Here is a 6000-nt window from a genome sequence, read left to right as displayed (position 1 = left end):
TGCAGGAGGTTCGACTCTTACCCAGCTCCAGTCCAAGGAAAAAGAGCAAATGACTGATGAGGGGAAAAGAGAACTGAGGAGCGTGTGTGCTTTGAAGAAGATTTCAGGGCGACAGAGTCAAGGTGGTGTAACACATAATCGGAGAAATGGAGATGTTCACAGTGAGTAATTAATGGATCTTATCAGTAAAAAGTATTAACATATTACTGGGTTAACTAAAAGTGAAATTATGCAACTGAATTATGTTAAAAACTTTTTGCAGAGCGTAAATTTGATGTGAATTGTTTAGGTTATGACAGTAGTGGTCCTGAGATACATCAGACTTCCATGGTTGTAATGAAATAAACAGATCTACTTTTTGGCAGATTAGAACACAAGGCACATTTAAAAACTTTAAACTCTGGTATATGTTACATTGTACTATAGTTACATGTACAAAAAAACAGATACACAGATGAAATGATCAAAGTCTGTTCTTCATTGCTACAGAGATTCAGGCATCTGATGTGAAATGTGAAACAGAAGAAGAAACTGTTGATGAGAGAGCAGATGAAGAGAAAACAAACCCTCAATGCCCAGAGGTAAGGGAGGATGTGGTGGAGAATAAGGAGAAGGAGAGTGGTGATGAAAAAGAGAGAGGAAATATCCCATCTTATGTCAACACAGTACGCATGAGGAGAGAAGGAAGAGAGTGCCTAAGAGTTACAGTGGAGATAACTCATCCAGCCCTGAGCATGCCAGTGTATCGCACCTGGACAGGTAGTACCAAGCATACAACACAGCTTCTAACATCATACTGCATACAACAGATTATGTCATCTGGCACTATTACAAGGGTTTGGGAAAGCACAATAAGGCCTCCCAGTGCATTCTCAGCAACAGTCAACAAAAACAAAACTGCACATCAATACAGACGCTTATCGCTGGTTTTATTTTGAAGCTGATGATAGATAGATAGATAGATAGATAGATAGATAGATAGATAGATAGATAGATAGATAGATAGATAGATAGATAGATAGATAGATAGATAGATAGATGTAGTAAAACTACATAACTTATCGAGCATTTTGTTACCTAGTAAAAGAGTATGTGGTTATTTATTCACACGTATCTCATTCTTTCAGAGCCCACAGGGGAAGTTTCAACTTGATGCATCACCCACACTGGCCCACATGCTTATTTATAAACCTCTTGAACTTGTCGCTGTCTCATCTTCACCACTCCAGCTGAGAGCTTGTCGACCCAAACTAAACTTTACTAATTAAACAGCATTTACTGTCATTTATTTCCTTGTTCAGTTTCCAGTCTGATGTTTCTTTCCTTTTTACAACTAATAATGCAACTTTTGTAACAAATGAAAATTCGATGTTACATTTTGTATATATTTTGTAAATCACTTTCCATCAGTAAAATTTATTAAAGATAAGTTATGTTAAATAAAATCCTGCCTTGGACAGACTGTTGTTTTTATTACATTTTAACATCCTGAATTTTCGTTCTTGATGAGATGTATGTGCGTGCGTGCGAGGTGCACGTGGTGGTGGGGGAAGGGGTAACAAAACACTGACAGATGTGAAGCGTGCGAAGTTTTGAGGTTATGCGTCATGAGGTTAAATAGAATTTCACATGTTTCATCTCAACCTTCATGGAGAGGGGTGGATCCGGACGTTATGTTTGTCAACTCAGACCAGTACGAAGGCGTGGAGTGCCATATTTATCGTAAAAAGTGAAACAGTCGTAACATTCCTGGTGTCTGTTTTCCTACAATTTGATCAAGTTTGACAAACTGCACTGTTTAGATCTTTGTGACCAAGTTCATTGTCCGAAATAATTGCATTTTCTACTCATGGCGCTGCTTACTTGGCTGTATGGGTTTACAGCACATACGGCATTAAAAACAGCACGAAAAAAAATTTCTTTCATCCCTTCTGTCTTCCTATTATCTAATTTCCTTCGCTAAAATTGTGAAACTGGGAGCGCTGGAGACTTAAAAGAACGTTATTCTTCCTCATTATTCTGATGCGTCACCCTTTAGAGGGTGGTGAGACCTGTCCACTTCTTCCTCTTCAGACAACGGACATCACATCATTTGGAACTGAAGAACACGGCCCTGTGAACTGTTACTTAATTGTTTTGATAAAATTCTTTATGGTTTATTACTCTCAAAACCAAACTCTCCTGGGTGATTAAGTGTCTCTTCTGACCCTTTGTGGCATTTAATCGTTATCTCTGGAGCTCTCATGTTCCGTTATACAGGAAGTTTCCTATTAATTTCCTCTCTTGCAACATACTTTGAGGTGCGGCACTGATATAAAATACCACGCATAATTCAAAGTGGCGATGGACCCCCCTGAAACCCCGTTTGCTCGAGTTGGACGCACTTTTTGGTCAGTTTGGGTAAGTGATCTCGCAGTTAAAAACATGTATTTTGCTTTTAGAAATCGGTTCTGCTTCCAGCTCTCAGCTTAGGGACAGACTGACAGTCTTGCAATAGTGACTGAGACTGTCACACACACGCACGCACATAAATATTTGTTAACCCTTGTTCGGTCCATACTAGAAGAATGCTCTTACATGCACTTTTGACTGTACCTAGTCAGATATTCAGATGTAGGGAAAAGACTGGAAGGCAACTCATCTGATTATATTATTTTCTTCTGCTCAGAGGTTTTGTGGACATTATACCTAGCTGTATTGTTTCAGACTGATCACCGTAAACAAGACATTTTCAAATAGGGGTGCTTCCTTAACCTTAAACTGTGCCAAGTTTTGGTTGAGACCATGTTGCAAAGGTTGTTTTTAAGCTTTAGACACTATCCTGTTCAGTCAGCTGTTCCTGTAAGTAAGATTGGACTTTTACTGCCGTTCCTCTTTCCTGATGCAGTTGTTCTTTGGCATATATTTTTTGTGACACACTAAATAATTTAGCTATTTCTGTGACAGACCTATCTATAGTGGTGGCACTAATTATATCAAACATGGTTATATCTGTCATGTTGCTCAAAAGACCTTCAGGTGAACTAAGTGTTTAAGGGTACATCCGAAAAATGATCAGTCGATTTAGAAATGCAAGATTAAGCTCATTTGTCCGTTTGCTCACACGTTTAACAAGCCCATTTATTAAACAACAAGAAATAAACAGACAAAGGATAAGAACAGAAAAAAGGAACAAAAGGAAAAAAAGAAGAAAAGAAGTTAGCATGAAACACATGCATAGACTTCTTTTTCATTGTGATTTAATTTCTTCAAAATATGAGTCTTTTTAATAAGCTGTTCCCATTGCCATGTACATCCCCTGTATTGATAATATTGGAAATTCTTACTGATATAATTTTTTCTCTCTCCCTCTCTCTCTCTCTCTCTCTTGTTGTCTTTCTCTGTCCCTCTCTATCAAAATAAATATACTAAACCACTCCCACATGTACACACACACACACACACACACACACATTTACTCATGCACTTATCATGTAATGTATTCCTACATTTAGACCTACATCACAGAGGCTGTAGATCGATATTTCAGAGCAGGACCCACACCAGTAGGCCAGGAAATACCAAACTCAAGGCAAAAAGAGTCTACGACAGTCAAGGAAAACGAAGAAAATTATGTGGACAATGAGGGATGTGAGGAAGACAAATCAAATCAGAATGAGAGTCAGCTAATAGTGGAAGCCAGTATGGTAAGCTCAAGAGTTCCAGGCCCTCAATCCACAGTCCCGTGGGAGAGTTGTGAAGTGGTCAGGACTGCTGATACAGACAGACAAGCTAATGCATATGTTGTTCTGTATAGCAGGGCAGAAAAGAAAGAGGTGAGTTCTTATGATGAAAAGGATGGAGGACATGAACAGAAGCATAAAACAGAAAGTCCGCCCAAAGAAAAGAATGAAAAGGAGGAGGAAATTTCTGTTTTTGTAGAACCAATAGATCTTAGGATTGAAAAACGGGGTGAAGGGGCTGGGCAGCGTGTCAGAGGGGACTTAAATGAAGTGAATGAAAGTGGACAGAGGTTAGATGGGAAAGGAGCAGATGATGATAACAAGGCAACTGATAAAATAATCATGAGAGAGTGTCCAGAAAGTGAGGGAGAGAAAGACAAACCAGGAAGCCATCAGCAAGAAGTAGACCCTGTGGACAGTGAAGCTGATAGATGTGATTATGGGGAAACTAAAGTTGTCATAAGGGTCCCTCAGGAGAAAGTGATAGATAGTGTTAATGAGGACCCGTTAAGTGAAAAAAATATTGAGCAAACTGATCGGGAGCAGGACGACAATGAGAAGGAAACTGAAACAGAGGTGAAAGATGAGGATGTGGTGACTGAAGTAAAGAATTTAATACAAACTGAGATCAGTCCTTCAGAGGCACCTCAAAACAAGGAACACGCAATGTGTGAAAAAGAAACAAACATATTGGGTATAGAAAAGGAGGACATAATTATGAATGAAAATGAAGTGAGGATGGTAAGTGAGGAACATCTGTGGAGTATGGTACAAGAAACTGAAATCATGCAAACAGAGGAAGACACAGCAAATGAAGAGGAAGCACAGGACAAAGAACAACAGTTTGATGAATTGGAAAGCACTGAAACGTTTATAAAACATGAAGGGGACAAGCAAGGCACAGAGTTTAAATCAGATGAAAATCTATGTGGAAAGACTAATTCTGGTGTAGAATTGCACTCAGAATTTACTAATGTCATAAAGTCTGGTTCGCTCATAGAGTCAAAGGAGGCACATAGCGAAATGAGTGTGGTTACTGATGAGACAGATGCTGGATTAGCAAAAATGACGACAGAACCTGGATTATTTGAGAAATTCATGGATGCAAACTCTGAGGTCTCAAACAAAATAGAGACTGAATCAGAAGAATTGCAGGTTAAATCAGTGAGGACTGAGATCAGTGAAGGGCTCGAAGAATCTCTGGAAAAAAGAATGACCGGAATTACAGGTGACATTTTTGAAGATGAACATGGAGTTTCAGCAGAAACAACACAGTCAGAAAGGAGACCACTAGAGCAGCCTCAGAAAACAGATTCTGAATGGGTAGAAGAGAGACCAGAGACAGAGACATTGCATGCAGAGGAAATAAATGAAAAAGAGCGTAGACTCACGGACGGAGTTTTACTAGTAGAATCTTTGTCAATGAATGAGACAGAGACCGTGGAGACTGAAAGTACTTTAATGAAAGATACTTTAGAATCAGTCCCAGAGGCCCAAGAGGAAACTCAAAATACAGGAACTGGGAAGTCATTCGAAACAGAAGTTATAACATCAGATGAAGCTGTTGTTAATACATGTGATCTCTTTGAGCAAACACAGTGCACAATGACAAGTGACGCTGAATCACAGATCTGGCCTGCAGAGACAGAGAAACATGCGCTGTCAGAAACACTGGACACAAAATCTCGGTTTAGTGAGGGCATCTTGGCAGTAGTGTCACCAGATGTTTTGAAAATATCAACTGAGATGGAAACTGAATTACCAGACCAGATTATGGGAAGTGAATATGAGACACTGAGTGAGACTTATATTTTTTCTGCTGGTCAGGATGAGGAGGAGGCTAAGCTTCTGACAGAAATGATGGTTGAATCTAGTTCACAGGAGACATCAGTAACAGAGGCATTGAGTAAGGGCATGGATACAGAAATTGAATTGATGGGACAAGCAAGTGTCTCAGAAATTGAAATTGTGAATAAAATGTCAGAAAGCAAAAAATCAAGTGAAATAAAGGAGGTCGAAACTGAACTTTCAGATGAAACAATGGAAACATTTTCAAACACAAAGTGTGAGGAAACTGGGTTACTTGAAACAGAGCTGGACCATTTTACATCACAGGAGGAAACTTCTGTAACTAACTCTGAATTGCTAGAGGCGAGAGTTGCTTCTTCAACCAAAATGAACATTGAAGAACCACAGGCAGAGATTAGTCTGCAAAAAGATAATGTTGAAATGTTTGAGGCACAGAGTGAATCATCAGATATGCATCAGATGGCAATCA

Source organism: Chanos chanos, chromosome 5 (genome assembly GCF_902362185.1).
Source record: "Chanos chanos chromosome 5, fChaCha1.1, whole genome shotgun sequence".
Classification (NCBI taxonomy): Eukaryota; Metazoa; Chordata; class Actinopteri; order Gonorynchiformes; family Chanidae; genus Chanos; species Chanos chanos.
Note: the sequence above shows the minus strand (reverse complement) of the source record.